Source organism: Ornithorhynchus anatinus, chromosome 17 (assembly GCF_004115215.2).
Source record: "Ornithorhynchus anatinus isolate Pmale09 chromosome 17, mOrnAna1.pri.v4, whole genome shotgun sequence".
Taxonomy (NCBI): Eukaryota; Metazoa; Chordata; class Mammalia; order Monotremata; family Ornithorhynchidae; genus Ornithorhynchus; species Ornithorhynchus anatinus.
Window position 1 is genome coordinate 25,780,282 of NC_041744.1, and position 8,293 is coordinate 25,788,574.

The window sequence follows — 8,293 nt, forward strand, 5'->3', positions numbered from 1 at the left end:
CTAAGAAGGGGAGTGACATGCCCAGATCATTTCTGCAGGAAGATGAGCCGGGCAGCGGAGTGAAGAATAGACTGGAGCGGGGCGAGAGGAGGAAAGGAGGTCAGAGAGAAGGCTGACACAGTAGTCTAGCCGGGATATAACGAGAGCCTGTAGCAGTAAGGTAGCCGTTTGGGAGGAGAGGAAAGGGCGGATCTTGGCGATATTGTAAAGGTGAAACCGGCAGGTCTTGGTAACGGATAGGATGTGTGGGGTGAACGAGAGAGACGAGTCAAGGATGACACCAAGATTGCGGGCCTGAGAGACGGGAAGGATGGTCGTGCCATCCATGGTGATAGAGAAGTCTGGGAGAGGACCGGGTTTGGGAGGGAAGATGAGGAGCTCAGTCTTGCTCATGTTGAGTTTTAGGTGGCGGGCCGACATCCAGGTGGAGACGTCCTGGAGGCAGGAGATGCGAGCCTGAAGGGAGGGGGAGAGGACGGGGCGGAGATGTAGATCTGCGTGTCATCTGCGTAGAGATGGTAGTCAAAGCCGTGAGAGCGAATGAGTTCACCGAGGGAGTGAGTGTAAATGGAGAACAGAAGAGGGCCAAGAACTGACCCTTGAGGAACTCCAACAGTTAAAGGATGGGAGGGGGAGGAGGCTCCAGCGAAGGAGACCGAGAATGACCGGCCAGAGAGGTAAGAGGAGAACCAGGAGAGGAGAGAGTCCGTGAAGCCAAGGTGAGATAAGGTATGGAGGAGGAGGGGATGGTCGACAGTGTCAAAGGCAGCAGAGAGGTCAAGGAGGATTAGAATGGAGTAGGAGCCATTGGATTTGGCAAGAAGGAGGTCATGGGTGACCTTAGAGAGAGCAGTCTCGGTAGAGTGGAGGGGATGGAGAGGATATGTCACCGCTCCCTTCAGGTACCTTCAGCTGTCCAATGGTAAGCAACAACAGTGACTGGGTGGGGGAGAGTGATTAATAACCTACAATATCAGACTTCTTACTTGAACCTTTGACCCCATTGTCCTCTTGGAGATGTAGACAAACAGCATCTTTACTTCTTCGGTCATGTATTTTTTTTTACTTCCTTCTAGGCAATTTCCCTGTCATCTTTCAACCAGATCACAGTACTCTTACTCAAGAAACTTGTTGTCACCCACTGCCTAACAATTAGGGAAGCAGCAATACCTAGCTTAAAGAGCATGGGTCTGGAAGTCAGAAGAACTGGGTCATGTCAATATTACCTTTACAAAAAGTGAGCCTTTTTTAGGGAGTGAATTTTTTCATAACACAATCAATTTGACAATGATTCTTCCCAACGCATGTACTTCCCAACCCACATATAGACTGACCACCCCTTGTGTGCAGAGCACTATACTAATCACTTACGAGAGTTTAATAGAGTTGTTAGATACATTCCCTGCCCACAAGGTGCTTACAGTCTAGAGGGATAGACAGAAATTACTATAAATGATTAATTACAGTTATGTACATAGGTGCTGTGGGCTGGGGGGAGGGGGAAATAAAGGGTGCAAATCCAAGTGCAAGGACAACACAGAAGGCAGTGGGAAATAGTTATCATGGAATAATAACCAGAATTTGTAGACAATTTTAACATCACAATCTCTCTCAAAGAACAGAGATGTTAAGAAGTGTATCTAAGTCACACAGCAAATCAGTGACAGAGCTGGGACCAGAGCCCAAACCACCTGAAATCCAGTCTTTCCACTAGGGACTGCTGTCTCAGTTGTCTTAACATCTCGCTGAAGGTGTTGAAATTAGATATATAGTGAGAGCTTACCTATGTATAGAAAGCACTGTACTAAACACTTGGGGGACTACAATAGTATTAGCAGACAAGATCTCCGCACTCAAGGAGCCTACAACCTAATGGGCCCTGTGAATTATAATTATTATTATTACAGTAGCAAATGGAATAGCACAAATATAATTGAATGAATCTGCAATCATTCTAGTAGTGCATCCATAGACTTTTCTTGGTAAGAATACAGAAGTGGTTTACATTGCCTTGTTCCTCCCAGTAAACTTGAGTCTCTGCCCTCAATTCTCTCTCGTGCCACTCCTGCACAGATGAGTTTTGAATTGTAGCAGATTGCCTTCCACTCACTAGCCACTGTCCAAGCTAGGAATGGAATGGGTATGCCTCTGGTTAAATCTCCCTCCTGTAGTCAAGACTGGTAGAGTACTAGAAACTCTCCAGGTCTGATCCAAAAAGGGGCTTTGGAGGGTATAATCTAACAATATAACAGGCACATGAAGGAGAGACAGATCTCGAGCAGCATGAACTTTTTTGAGGAGCTGGCGCAGAGCCAGTATGGTTTGGGCCACTTTCCTGCTTTGAAGGGAGAGATAACAGTGTCCCTGCTCCCGAGTCCAGGCTGATGAATGAGAAGACGGGCACACTCAATCCCCTTACCTCTCAACGGAGCGGCCTCTCTGTTCCCGGGTTCAGCAGTAGAAACTAAGGGTGTGCATCTCCCTTGACCCACGCATCCTGGTGGTGGTGTGGTTAGCAGCAGCAGCCCACTGGGAGAGTCACAGATATGGAGGCTTTGATTGGGATCAACTCCAGATTCACCCACACATGCTTTGCTTTTAGAGAAAACCATACAGTTGCTTCCTCAATTGACGATACGTATGCCTGCAGTCAGATTGATTTTTTTCCTCCTGAGTTCCATGGAAAATCCTACCTCCCTCTTCCCCAGCACCACCCCTTAACAGAAATTTGGCAACCTAGTAATTTAAACCTTGAGTCCGGCAATCAGCATCCATTAAATATGTCGATTTGTCATATCTTAAAGTATTCTGCCTGAAAAGTGTTTCATAAGGCAAAATGAACCAGCACATCATGGACATCTTAGAGGCTGTATCTCTTTCACTTAACTCACTGTAATCTGCAGCAAAACACAGAATCCCATATAGGGAGGAACTTGGATGATTCAGGACTAACAGAGGATTTTATGAGTAAAGTTTTCCCTAGTATCTGCCATCTAGTGATGCTTAAAATATAGAACATGACAAATACAAACTATGTTAGACATTTTAGACTGATATTCCTGAAGTATGGTGAAAACTACGATATGTAAATGAAGATATGTGTTCAGAAGAGGATTCAGGGTGATTGTCTTGCTTCTTATTATGCTTGTGTTAGCCTGAGAAGAACAATTTCATCTCTTCTTCCTCATACTTGGCATACTTAGAGAAGCACTCATTTTGAGCAACAGTCCCCTAATTTGTTTGAAGTTATCACATAATTCAAATATAATGTGGGAAAAAAATCAGGCTTACCACAGAGATCAAAATAATGCATTCTGTCACATAGAATGCAATTAAATACACACTACTACTTTTTTATGATTAGAATTAAATTCTGAGCCATTAAGTGGCATTCCAGAATGCAGTCATGATCAATGAATCCTTATTAGAATAAATAGGCAAATTAGCCTTAAAATGGTGAAGCTTGAATATAGTCAATTTTTTTTTTACTTTTTATTTGATTCTGTTCTCTTTAAGTATTTAATACCAAGTCTATATAAGATCTTCGAACCGAGATTAACCTTTCCAATCACATTAAAGCCAAAATTGCTTAAGTACAATATGCAATGTCATGCTGCAGATAATCCATGTCCTTGATTAATGTCCTTATAATCAATTGCTGTCTGAAAGTGACTCCTTCCCATCCCTCTCTTCACAAAAAGACCAGATGGTATTTAAAAGGTTATGGCAAGAGGGCATTTCAGAGGTCAAATAGAACATCGATCAAGAGAGAGAAAAAAATTGCCGTTTTTGCTCTGTTTTTCTCTTATCCTAAGACTCCATAAGGGAATGAGGCATATGAATTGCAGTTTGATCTATAGTTCAAGCACTAAAATGTTTTCTTGTTTCAAATTTTGATGTTGTTTTGGGTAATGAACCTAGAAATTGGATTCCTTTTGTACCAATAAAAAATAGTGCCAATATGAGCATATCAGAAGCATAATTCTTCAGCTCAAAAAGATTTTTTTTCCCCTCTTTAATGCAGCCAGAGCCTGCAACTTAAAAAAAGTCCCAACATCTCTGTGAGTCTCCAATCAATTTTAATAGCAATAATGGCCCTATTTATGGAAAAATTACCAATTATATCCACTTTGTGTTTTTGCAAACCAAGGTAGGGGTGCCGGGAAGATTGGGTCTCTCTCCTCTCCCACATTTCTCAGATGCCACTATCATAGTACGAGTCAATCCACTTCCATCTTAATTTCCGTATAGGGTTTCAACTAGATTGAATCATTAAGGAGGGAATTTATCTCAAATTGTGCAGCATTCAAAGGGTTCAACTACATAAGCAAATCAGTTAGGAAGAGATTGTGCTGTCTTGCCAACAGTGAAGCACTCTCTGGAAGGGATATACTGCCTTACTAAATGAACATTTTCAGAGAATGGCACACAGGTTTTAATCTAACAAGGATATATGACTCAATGAAATTAAATATCATTGAGAATTCCAGGTACTGTATTAATAAAAAAAACTGAGTCAATTTAAGAAAGTGTTTTGGGTGGTCCAAGAAGGAAAAACAATGAAATTTTGGGGAAAACAATGCACCCATATTATTGTGTTTTGTTAATTTATTTTTGTTTTATAACAGAACAACTTGCAAATGCCATGATTCCAACTCACAAAAATGAGGTTGGGATGATTATTGGGCTCAACTACTTTCATTTCAGAACAGTTAGCATTGCCTATTGCCAATTAATGTGAGCAAACATAAGAGGACTAGATTTATCACGGTTGGCCCTTGAAGGTGTTGTTTACTCATAATTCCCTTGGGGAAAATGTCTAAGGATAACAGTGCAGCACTTTCTAGTCAGTCTGAAGGCCTTTAATGCCTTCTAGCAGGCCCCATTTGTTGACCTCAAACAAGCATGTCTAAGCTTATGCCCTGCCAAACACCAAGGGCAAGGCAAATATATGGTCCTGTTTCTCCCCACTTCAGTCCATGCTTCACTCTGATGCCCAGATTACCTTTCTACAGAAATATTTGGGGCGTATCATTCCCCTCCTCGAAAATCTCCCTATCAAACAAAAACTCACTATTGGCTTCATAGCTCTCATCACCTTTCCCCTTTTTACCTCACCTCCCTTCTCTCCTTCTACATCCAAGCCCGCACACTCTGCTCCTCTGGTGCTATCCTACTCACTGTGCCTCAATCTTGCCTGTCCTGCCGTCAACCCCTGGCTCATGTCCTACCCCTGTCCTGGAACTCACTCCCTCCTCAAATCCTCCAGACATTCACTCTTCCTCCCTTCAAAGCCCTACTGAAGGCTTGCCTCCTCCAAGAGGCCTTCCCAGACTAAGCCCCCCTTTTCCTCAGCTCCCCCCTCCCTACCACATCACCTCAACTCACTCCCTTTGCTCTTCCCTCTCCCTCCCACCCCACAGCACTTATGTATATATGTATATATCTATTATTCTATTTATTTATATTGATGCCTGTTTACTTGTTTTGATGTCTGTCTCCCCACTTCTAGATTGTAACCCTGATATGGACAAGGATTGTCTCTCTTCACTGCTGAACTGTACTTTCCAAGTGCTTAGTACAGTGCTCTGCACAGAGGTAAGTGCTCAATAAATACAATTGAATGAATGAATGAATGAATGAATGAATACCCTACCTGAGTAGGGTAGCTGGTTGCCTAGGCATTTTCCCAGTCTGTTGCCCTGTTCTAAAGGGTAGAGTGCTAAGCGTATTGAAGGTATTTGATAAATGCTTGATTATGGCATTCTTTCGACAGTTGGGCTGAGAACAGAATATTTTATCCCACCTTCAAAATGATTCCTTCTTTCTTTGCACACATGTCATTTCTGTAGCTTAGAACTAAAATCTGGTCCTTCTTCCTGTCCATTAATAAATCTTCTGTTGGTTTCCCCCGATCCTATGTTCTGGTCTTTGATTCCTGGGGATAGTTTACAGGACTTTCCTGCCAGTTTTGAGAGTGTTACTAATACTATACAATTCTTCTCAGGAATTTCCTATACTTCCATTTTCTGTTTTACTTAGCTTTCTTATTTCATTTGACTGTTTTCTGCTTTTATTTCTTGATGTTGAGAAGCAGCATGGCTCAGTGGAAAGAGCCCGGGCTTGGGAGTCAGAGGACATGGGTTCGAATCCTGACTCTGCCACTTGTCAGCTGTGTGACTGTGGGCAAGTCACTTTGCTTCTCTGTGCCTCAGTTACCTCATCTATACAATGGGGATTAACTGTGAGCCTCATGTGGGCAACCTGATTACCCTGTTTCTCCCACAGTGCTTAGAACAGTGCTTGGCACATAGTAAGCGCTTAACAAATCCCAACTTTATTATTATTATTTACTGCATGAATGTTAACATTCAGCATTTCACTTCCTTTAGTTTTAACAGAAAATCACAAGCGAATCAATGGGAATTGGCTGAGACTAATTCATGAAAATCCTTTTTGTTTGCCTTAAGTTAATTGAACAGTGAATGCACTGGCATTAGTTGACATAATTTTTTAAAGGGTTCCAGGTCTATTTATGTCAAATTAAAAGTCAAATATTCATTCTAATAGAGAACCATTCACTTGGATGCTTTCCCATAAGTTTCAATCATTATACAAAATGCAAAGAGGCACCTGAGTGGACATTACTACAACTAAAGACATTGCTGTGATTGCCACTGCATTCTCGTTGCTATTTCTGTGCATTTTGCCTTTAATCTGAATAAAAGAAACAGACACAAGACTCTTACAGTGTTCACTCTTGGAGCAAACTGTGATGAGTGCATCACCAAACTCTTAAAAAAGTGGGTTATCTGGGTCAAAAATTAAATGTTATATGATATACTACTAACTTTAATTGCACAAAACTAAAATTTAAGGTATTAAAGTTAAAAGGAATTGTTTAAGGTATGTTTAAACACTCAGTTGGCCTGACACTATGACTTTCAAAAGCAGAAATCTGATCAGCCAAACCAATGGGGCTGAAACTCAGCCAGACAGTGATGCTGAATGGAATGAGGTTGGAAGCCATTCATTTGGGTTACTGAGGCTCAGTTAATCAGTTTTTTGAGTGGCTATACTTCTCATGGAGAGGAAAATTCATCTAACCCACACATACTTCCAGTTCTTGCCTCTGCAGCCAGAACAACAAATGGGAACTGCCTGGCAGACAAAGTTAGTTTTGCCAAGGAAGGAGAAACTACATTCACTTCAACCATACAAAGGCTGTATTCTTATGCAGAGCCCACTGAAAGTGAAGCTGTCATGCTTTAGAATTGATACCATACTGATACAAAGACTAAGAGCTGGGGCCCACTTCTGCTTTAGAAAGTTGACAAAATGGGTAAACCACTGAGCTACTTCCAAACCTGAGAGATGAAACACAAAGAGAAGGAACTCTTACCTGCTGAGATACAGAGAATTCCTGTCAGACCTCATTACCCCCCTTCATCTTGCTGGTTTCCAATTCCCACCTCAAATATACCCTCTGTCTTTGGGGCCTATTCCCCTTCCTCTGTGTTTTTTTAATTTAATTTGTAGCTTTTGTTTATTTCTAGAACTGCTCCTGCTGCTACTGACACTGACTCAGCAAAGGGCAACTCTGGTTTATGGTTTCCATATTTCAGGGCTACAAGGTCTAAGGCCAGAGCAGAAACAGATTGGGATGGCAGGCAAGGAGAAAGTCCACGGTTGTAGCCTTCTCCTAATTCTCCTCCCCTCCACTGCCACCTCTGATCTCCTACCACCTCTGATCTCCTTCCCACCACACCTCTTCTTGCCCACTGTCACCCGTCTTTCTAACACAATCTACCCCTGGGAGCCAGAAATCACAAGAGGTGAAAGGTGCCAATGGCAGTGTCAGTAGCAGAGGAAGCAGCTGCTTAAAATACAAATAAAAGTAAAAAAAGTAAAAATTGGATGAAAAATTCACAAGTCGGGGTAGAGGGACTTAGGGGCCAAGAGATGGATGGATGAGTTGGGACAAAGGGATCTGGTACTTGAAAGTTATGGGGTGGCAACTGATGAGATTTAGGTGATATACGGGAGTGGAGGGAGTGCGATTATTTACCTGGTCAACCTACCAAAGTGTAAAAGGTAAGCAAACATCACTTTACCAAGAAATGATGTTCTATGGGTTGACTTGGAACCAGACATGCAATTGCAGAGTGGACACCATTAAAGAATTCTATTTTAGAAGATTCTTGCCCACTTGTCTAAAGTTTGTGGAGAAGGGAGGGGGAAGTAGAAAATGCTTAAAACAGCGTATTTATTTTGTACGTTTTTCTTTCCTTTT

The 8,293-nt window shown here is 42.0% G+C and overlaps 1 non-coding gene across 1 annotated transcript; it reads right to left on the bottom strand.

Moving 5' to 3' along the window:
- Positions 1–2,083: 2,083 nt before the first annotated feature.
- On the bottom strand, positions 2,084–2,221 carry LOC114818071. Its single transcript, XR_003765892.1, has one exon. It is a non-coding gene; the product is annotated as a small nucleolar RNA SNORA7 (small nucleolar RNA).
- Between the last annotated feature and the right edge of the window lie 6,072 nt (positions 2,222–8,293).